Below are 10108 nucleotides of genomic sequence, written 5' to 3' on the forward strand. Positions count from 1 at the left end.
TTCTTCACTGACCCCTCCCTTTCTCTTTTCTCTTTAAAATCCATTTTAACTGTCCAAAATCGTATTTCTGGATCGGTAAAAGCAGCTAAGCTGAGAAGCTAAGCTACGAGCTAAGCTAACAGGTCGACCTCGGGAAAAAAACTCTGTCTTGTCGAAGCTCCAGAATTCACGGTTGAAACCCGTGCCTTCATGCAAAAAGTTGTTTTTCTCTGCAAAAAGAAGCTGAAAACTTGTTTACTGATTTTTTAATTAAAAGCTTTGTGTGGAAAATGCTAAAGAGCTCAAACCACACCGAGCGTCCGCCATTTTAAGAACCGGAAAAAACGAAAGGAGCGACAGCTCATGTCACGTCAAGGGGCCTCCCTCCCATTTTTCTTAGAGAGACACGCTGCTCGCTCCCTCACTATTCATCCTTCGGATCAAACAGTCTTATACTGCCATCTGGTGGTCGACAAAAGGCACTACACTCAGAACAAATTAATCATTTCTTCTTAAATTTGACAATCATTACTAATGATTGTCAAATTTCAAACAATATAATCATTTATCACAATAATTTCTAAGACAATTTATCGCCCAGCAAAATTTGTTTAGGCTTATTAATAACTGAAAGTACTCAAGTCAGAGTCAGAGATTCTTTATTGTCATTCGCACCTCATGTGGTACATGTGGTGGAGCGAAATTATGTACACAGGGTCCCAGTTACATCCAACAATAAAATGTAAAAGAAAAACAGTAATAACATCTAAGATATGAACTAAGATAAACATCAACTAAATATACACTAAGCACTCATAACATAAAACATTGAACATCAGCACAAACATGAACATGAGTCTGTGTGAGCGGATGAGCACGCATGAACACATCAACATGAAACAGATCAGCAGCAACATGAAACAGATCAGTAGCAACATGAAACAGATCAGCAGCAACATGAAACAGATCAGCAGCAACATGATGTGATTTTTCACAGTGATTATTCTAGTTAGAGATTCATGAGTCTAACAGCCTCAGGGTAGAAGCTGTTCCTCAGTCTAGTGGTTCTACATTTAATGCTTCTCAACCTCCTTCCTGAGGGGAGTGGGACAAAAAGTGTGTGTGCTGGGTGAGTAGGGTCCTTCATGATGCAGGTGGCCCTCTTCCTGCATCTGGAGGTGTAGATGTCTGTGATGGTGGGGAGGCTGACTCCTACATCTTCTGTGCAGCCTTCACCACTCTCTGCAAAGCTTTTCTTTCTGCAGCTGTGCAGCCTCCATGCCACACGTTGATGTTGGAGCACAGGATGCTCTCCACTGCACACCTGTAGAAGGAGGTGAGGACTGAGCTTCCAGACCAGCTCGTCTCAGCCGTCGGAGGAAGTAGAGTCTCTGATGAGCTTTCTTGATCAGGCTGGTGTTGTTGTTGCTCCAGCTGAGGTTGTCATTCAGGTGTACACCCAAGTACTTGTAGCTGGAGACCACTTCCACCACAGATCCTTTTATGTTCAGGGGGGTGTAGATGTTTTTGTTCCTTCTGAAGTCCACAATCATCTCCTTAGTCTTCTTCACATTGATGTGAAGGTTGTTTCCTTTGCACCAGCTCTCCAGGTGTTCCACCTCCTGCCTGTAGCTGCACTCAATTAGAACTATCAGAAAGTAATCAATGAATGTCCATCTTTTAATTTTCAGTGTCAGTGCAATGCAAGATAGCCGCTGCAGCCAATTAAGTTAGCAAACGCACGAAAGGCTGTAACTCAGTCAGTTTTACCGATGTTTAAATGAAGTGTAATCATAGTAGCAGAGAGTATTCTCAAAACTGACTCCGAGCACCAACAGATCTTGCAATGCTGCTTGTTATTGTGCACAACTTCATTTTAAATGTGTGACAATGTGCATGCCTTCAAGCAGAACTTTAAATATTGTAATAATGTCTTATTACATAAAATAATTGACTGAATATTAACAACAAAAGCATTTGTTTTCCACAGCTGCCGACTGTCAACGAAAACACCAGAACACTCCAACAGCCATAAATAAAATGCTTTAAATTACCTTTTTGTTGAAAGGGGCTTCACAAATGAACTTGTCCAGCGTTGCTTTGCCTTCCGGCTGTTTTTCCATTTTCTGCAGGTTTCATGCTTGCTTTGTCTGAACAAATTTTCTCACACAGAGAACAACAAAATGAACCCAAAATGGAATATTTATAAGACATCGCAGACAAATAGCAAACACGCTGAAATATTCAGTTCTTAGCTTTGACACCACGTTGTTTTACGGGCTGTCAGAACTCCGTGATTTGTTTTTTCTGATTCAGATGTGTAGTACAATACTAGTCACTTTGCATTATTTAACATCCTTGTTTTCCATTTTGATGCTTGGGCTAAAAAGGACCTGCATGAAATCTGACAAAATGTAAAACTGGATTTGGCTTAAACTGAATTTGTTCTATGCATCCATCTGTAAATACTCAATCATCCAGGTTATGGTAATCCTAAAAGTATTTTCTGTGATTCTAGTACTGTAAGTCGTTAAAGAAACCTGGCTTTTGGGAATAAATTGGATTTTTTTTTTACCTAGGAGGCTGAGAAATAAAAAAAGTTGAGCAGTTTCACGCACATACTGCAGTGATGAAGTTTTTGCGTGAATAGGATTAAAGTGTCTAAATTAGAATGACTAACTCAGCCGATTCTGCGGTTGTTTCTTTTTACAGGGTCATGTTTGAAACACTTTTTACTTCCCCAGTGAAGTGAAGTAACTTTTTCTCCATTACCTAAAAAATAAAATAAAATACAGTAAGTGACCACTGACACAACCTTTGATGTGATTTCAGAACATTATGTCAAAAAGCTAATTGTTCCTTTCCTAAGACTTGGTTGTGCACATTTATTAACTAGAGAAGGTGCATTTTCTGCAAAAATGCAGAGCGCTAAATGTCTGCTGAAGAAACAAACTGAGTACAAGTATAATCTAAAAGCCAAAAAAAAAAAAAAAAAGAAAAGATTTATGGCTAAAACTCAAAAGTAGCAAAAGACAGGCTCAAACTAGTTAAACAATTAATAAAAGCTAAAGGTAGCAAAAAGCTAATTAATAGCTAATAGCAGCAAAGTTTTAACTAGAAGGTAAAAGCATAAAATTGCTACCTGGATACAACACGTATCAAAATACAAGCTAAAAACAGCAAATACTAAAACTTAAAAGTTGCTAATGCTATCTAAAAGTAGCAAAGAGGGAGCTAAAATCTAAAAGAAATGAACGGCTAGCTAATAATATCAGAAGGGTGTTAGAAGCTAAAAGCTTCTAGTAGCAAAAAGATAGCTAACTAAAAGTGTACGTATTGATTTTCACTGTAAATTTATTTTTTACAGAAAGTGACAATATTAAGTGTCAAGTTGCAGATTTTAACACTTTAAATATATTTATATTGATAAGAAATAATAATAAAAATAATTACATTCAATAAGTATAGTAGTGCAAATGAGACAAAATGAACAGGAGCATATTTGTGACAACTTTATTGTTCAAAGCTGTTCTCAGAGATATTTGAATCTGTCTGATTTATCTTTTTGGCATCAGCTCTTTCCTTTTCTTCATCACAATGTATCTGCATGCTAAGAATTTTTAAGGATCTCAATATTTACAAGAAAGCGAGATGAGCCCAAATTAGAAAAATCTACATCTAATAAAACGTGATATTTTAGCTCAACGATACCCTGCAGTGACACAAACATGATTACAGATTTCAAGAAGTAAAGATTCATGGCAAGATTTTCTAATTAGATCGCATTAGTTCTGGGTCGGTTAATAAACTGGCAAATGAACAACAACACAAATCAAAAACCACAAAGGCGTATTTTTATTCTAAAATGTTCAAATGTTTGACGTTGGGGATAAAATCGTGGTTCAGAATAATTTGTATTTGCTTCATATTAAATTTAAAAAAATAAATAAATGTTTTATGTTTTATTGTTTGTAGCATCAATTTAAACATCCTCATAAAAATGTGGGTTGAAATATTCCCTACGATAATAAAGATGATTTGAAAGGTATATTTTTCTGCCATTGTATAAAAATATGTTTTAAAGGGTTAAAAGTAGAGAAGAACTACAAGGCTGTGGGAAGTAGGGGTGCTGAGGGTGCCAAAGCACCCCCTACCCCGCTGCTGGTGCCAGAAGCCATGCATGTCCAAACACATAACTGAACAATTACAGAAAAATATAAAAATAAAAAAGGAGAAAAACAATTTTGTTAGTGCTACATATTTTTTACAATCTTTCTTTTTTTAAAAATTTTGTTTAGCTTTGAAAATCTGTCCTAATATAAACCAGCACTGCTACAACTACGGTATCTGTGCACAGAATATCTATCCATCACCTTTACCCGCTTCTTCCTTTTCGGGTCACGATTTGAACCGGGACAACCTGCTTGCTAAGAGGTGGCAGCTGTACCAACTGCGCCACCGTGCTGCCCTGTGCACAGAACATTACTATTTTAAATCATGACACACTCACAGGTTTATTTTTGTGGCAGTTCAGGTCTCCCAGCTTCCTGCACTCACAAGATGGCACCAATGACCCACACCGTTGGACCATTTCCTTGATGAGCTGCAGGAGTACAGACGGCTGCAGAAGACCTCCCTTTGCCGCTGGAGCATTACGTGCCTGACGGTAGTTGTGTTTCTGGCCACTTTGCGTTATCGTGGGAAAGATAAAGTTAGCTTGTGTGTCTTTGTGTTTTCAGCATTAACTTCTGCTGCTTTCCCTGTTCCTGGACTCCCACTGTATGACCTCGAGCTCCCTAGTGACTTCCTCGGCCGTCTCCCCGTCTTCCAGCCACTGGGTTTGGACCTTCTCCTTCACTCACTGGAACCATTGGATCCCCGCTCCTTCGACAATCCACAACTCCTCCTGTATGAAAGAAAGCATCAGAGTCAGAGAGGTTTAATTGTCATTTCAGCTACGTACAAGTACACATAGAAGCGAAACAGCGTTCCTCCGGTTTGTTACTCACCCTACCTCGAGTTACACAGGGACACACAGAGACAAACGAGACAACCGATCACACTTTAACTCACACCCGGGGACAGTTCAGCGTTAACCTAATGTGCATGTTTTTGGTCTGTGGGAGGAAACTCACGACTGCACAGGCAGAACATGCAAACTCCACCCAGAAAGGCTCCGGCTGGGAGTTAATCCTGCAACCTTTTTGCTGAGAGGTGACAGGTCTAACCACTTCACCACCTGTCATTTGATTAAAAACTAATAAATATGGTTTTGTAAGACCATGCAATCACTGCGGTGCTAATGCAACAATTGTCCTAATGGGTTGTAGTGTATTTTTAAAGCTTGGCACATAAATCTTTGTGTGTTTCACTCGTGTGCATTTTGAGCACAGACCAGCTCCCCTCCCACACACGCAGGTTCCACTTTCTCCATTGTCACATTTGAATTTGCTTTAATTTCAAGAGGCTTTATCTAATGGATCGCTGCGTTTTTCTTTTTATCGGTTTGTGTTCCCGGCACTTATTATAAATTCACTTTCCACTGATCGCAGCTAGTGTTTCCATCATTCAGCTCCTCAAAATGAACCCCCGGTTTGAAGTAAAATACATCAAAGACTCATCCCTGTAAAGTTACAGAGACTTTCAGTTGATTCGACATAATTAATTCCCAGTCTCCCCCTAACTCTGACCCTCCACTCCGTTTTCCCAGCGTTTCCCCCTGAGGTTGGAGCACAGCATGGGTCCCAGCTGCATGGATGCAAGCCTGAGTGCATCTGGCTGTTGCCATCACAACCTTATGAGCCACAGGCACTTTTATACGGGTGTATATGTAGTGTTTATATGGAGAGAGAGCAATACGGTGACTAAAAGGCACGGAACGAACTGAAAAGAAGATGACAACGCCTCATTTGGAAATTCAAAAGTAACATTCAGAGCTGGGAGACGTTCGAGCCCTGGTGTCATTTTGTATGAATAATTCCTTTTATTTGATTATGCACTTTCAAACGCTGGCCCTTTTGATCAGAGCAGTGTCAGGCTGTTTGCAGGTGCGGCTGCGTTCTTGTGCATTTCATGATTTGCTCTTATTTGAAGAGTTCTGTTTCAAAGTGTTTTTAAAATTCACTCCCGAGAAGCAAAAATAAAAGTTATCGTTCAAGTCCTTCTAAAGTGCGGAGAACTTGTTTAGTAAAAGTGCACAAGCTCTCCAACAGGGCATGTTTACTGCTTATTATTCTGCATGTTTTAAATGAAGTTAAGGAGAGACACTTTGACCTTGGAAGTTGTCAGCGAGACGACTTCAGCACTATTCACGAATATTGTTATTATTATTATTACTTATCTTTATTATTCAATCTGAAAGTTTTTTTTCTGACAAAAGATCTCAAACAGGAATGTCCAAGGCAGCAGTAACAAACCAGAAACAAAACCATTTTCTGAGATGGTGGTGGGGTACACTAAGAGGATGGTAATGATTAACTCCAGCCACGTGTGGAAACTGAAATCTGATGTGAAACAAGAAGAAAAACTCAGAGGGCACAGAGACAAAAACCTGAACATTAAAAATGAAAGTTCAAAACCTAAACAAACACCTAAATGTCATAAATTTGACAACATGTGGTTTAACTTTGCTCATTTTGGTGAGGCACCATAAATAATAGATAAAAAAAAGGGAATTATCGTATTTTCCGCCGTACACATCGCACCACCCTTTAAGTCGCATCAGTCCATATTTATCTAATAAAGTGGAAAAATCCATAAATTTGTTGCTTCGCCAAATAAGTCGCATCTATTTTGCATCACCACTAACAACCCGGAAATGTGTTGTGCCAATAAGTGATTGCCTGTCAAATGGCAGCCACGGGAGCGTGCACGGGAGGACTTTAACAAGAATTTAACAAGATAATCATCTAAAAACAATTATTTTTTTTATTGACATTATATTAAATGTGTGTCTCAGATGAACTTTTACTTAATAAATGCGCTTCAATGGTCAAATCAGCTTCGTTTCGCCGGGGCGGCGCAGTGAAATGAAGCTGATTTGACCGTTTTTCCAGGCGAGCTGGGCGAAGGCGGCAGGCTATGGCAAGCCGATTTTGTCATTAATTGCCACTTTTACCTATTACATGATACAACGACATGCCATACACCCGAGTGCCATTTAGCAGCTGAAAATGGTAGTGTTCAATATTTTCAGTCAGAATGAGTCATATCTCAGCCAAAAGTTGGTTTATAAATATGTGAAGAATCCATAAATATGTCAGTTCGCCGTATAAGTTGCAGGACATACAAATTATGCAAAAACCCCGACTTATAGGGTGAAAAATATGGTAGTGATTTATACTGTATGTTGCATTTCAAAATAAAAAACACAAAATACAGACATTTTGCACGTCTCCACGGTTGGGCCATGACACAAACATCACAATTATGGTTCAAAAGTTCTCCGTAACTCATTTAAACAGGAAGTTGCTTTATTTAAAATCATAATTTATCAGTAATCTAAAACATTTAAAGCCCAACCAATTGCTTTCTTCTTTCTGTTTACCTCCTGCTTTTGCATTTTCAACTGGAAAGGGTTGAAATTTTTTTTTCAACAAAATTAAGAATATTGTAGTTATGCTCAACCTCTTTAAAAAAATATTTATATCACATTTAAATATATATATATATTTACCCTTTTATTTATCCAGTTAGTCTCATTGAGCCACGAGAACTCATTTTCAAGAGAGACCTGTTTAGGGAGCAGATGGTGGGATTAAGGGCCTTGCTCATGGGCTCAGAGCAGGGAGAATGAGGACATGTGTGGGTGCTTCACCTACCCCACCCACATTTTTTTTTAATGTCGTCGGTACCGGGGCTTGAACCGGCGATCTTCCGATCACAGGCCAACCTCCTCTAACCTCTGTGCCACCACTCCCCAATTTTATTTATGAGGTTAAACCCAAAGAGTACCAGCCAGAGGGAAAACAAACTCAAACTCGTAATATAATTTAAAGTGATTTATTTACAGTGATGAATATTAAATACTATAATTCACATGGGAACCTGGGAAACCTGAGGAAGGAGGAAATAGGGTGAGTCCTGGGTAATGGTAGAATGGTTGTTTAATCTCAGGTTTTTTAGCTATTACTAGGAGGTGGAGATCTCAACACGTAGAGAAGAGTCCAGGTAGAGGTAAGAAGGATGGCTGGTGGTGTAATGGTGGCTGAGAACCTGAAGAGAGTATGGCTCTTTTGTAGGTACAAGGGATCCAGGGTTGGAGACTCACTTGGAGGAAACAAGTATTAATCTTTAAGAACCAAGAGGAGGCTGATTGTAATGCTCCAGCAGGAAAGGGAGCTCTGCTGCAGTTCTTTATACTCCTGGAGCTCGTTAGGCAGATGACCCACAGCCCAGGAACCAGGAACCAGGAACCAGGAACCAGGAACCTGGGGAAAAGGCTGAAACTCTACAATTTCACAGAAATATAACTTTTATTAGCTTTACCATTACAAAACAATTTGCAAATGAGTAAAACTGTACTTTTATTTTGTGTAGTTATTTTAAAACCTTTTAAGATCATAAGTTGAAATAAAAAAATATATCTAAAAAAACCTTCTGAATTATGTCTCATTTGATATAAACATTATCACAGAACAGTTGGTTCATCAACCTGTAAGATTATTATGATAGGAATATTTGTAACAGAATCTTTTTGTGCAGAAAGTGAAATAATAATTTACATTTAGGCATTTGGATAATAAATGTTCCCCATTATTATTGCATAACAATGTATTTGTTTGTGGAATAAAACATGATTCTTCTTTAAAATATGAAAATATTTATGTAAAGCATTCATGCAGATGTCAAAATCTTTTTGATTTTTAGCCCAGATGTCAACCAGATGCTTGTTATTGACATTGTTGAAGTCACACATAGTTGTATATTGCTCTAGTTATGAGGATATCGTTCCTATATTTGCAATACTATTTAAAAATGTAATAAAGTTGATAGCAACTCTGTTAAAGTTACATTCTTTTCTGAAATATTTGCTAAAATCACGAGAATATAGATCTTTTTAAAAGTTGAGTAATAGGTTTGGTAATTAAGTTCAGCAGGTTTGAAAAATTCAAAACAGAATCAAAGTTGAAAAGTTCATTTTTATCCTTTGATGGACGTCTTCTCTTTTTATTCCTCTGCTGGTGTTCAGCTCGCTGCACTTTTCTCAACAAAGTGAGAAAAGACAGGAAACGCTGCTATTATTAGATGATGAGCATGTTGATAAGTTACTTAGCAATCAGGGGCTCCTAATAAGTATTTATTGAAAGCTAATAGGCTGTGGGCTCACAAATATGCAACCATTAGCAGGTAATTCATAATTAATTAGCTTTGCACACTCATCCAATTTGAAAAATACGAGGCCATTAAGGAATAACAGATCGGTCGTTAGTGTCAGATATGCTAATAAATGTTTACTCATTAGGGAGAAGATCCATCCAAGTCAAAATTATGGGGTATCGCTGCGAGTTTTTTGTCAAAACTTGGCAGAATTAATAAAGGACTTCATTGCCTTACAACCAAAACAAAACTGTAAGATGAAAAAGGGTTCTCAGCAACAACACATCTGTTTTCCAAGCTAATTGATTTCCTGACCTGCATTTTTCATTACACTGCTTTAAGTCAAAGCTGTGTTTTATTTTGTAAGTGAATTCTAATTCAATGGTAAAGGTTTCTGTCTGATGTCAGAGATGACTATGCAGCAGTGGCGGCTGGTGGAGTTTTCACCAGGGGGGCTATCACTCCAAAATATACACACACCACATTGGAAGGAGTTATGGGGATTCGATCAATCTCATGGTTCGAAAACAGGGTTAGCTCGCCATCCTTGGCAATAGACAGCAACCTGGCTTGTGTGAAACAGACCTAATAATCTATAACCCTGTGTTATGACTCAAGGAACCCGAGTTGTACGAGACCCGTAACAAGACAAGATTCGGGATTGTAAAGGTAACAGTACAAAGTTTGTTTTCTCAGTCATCCAGGTATATAACAACAAAAAAGGTTGAATCATGTCATCTGGACTTCGTTTTTTTGTTAAAAAAAAACGTTTCGCCCCTCATCCAAGAGGCTTCGTCAGTCTGAGGCCTAG

The sequence above is a fragment of the Nematolebias whitei genome, chromosome 9 (assembly GCF_014905685.2).
Source record: "Nematolebias whitei isolate Nwh7 chromosome 9, NemWhi1, whole genome shotgun sequence".
NCBI classification, from domain to species: domain Eukaryota; kingdom Metazoa; phylum Chordata; class Actinopteri; order Cyprinodontiformes; family Rivulidae; genus Nematolebias; species Nematolebias whitei.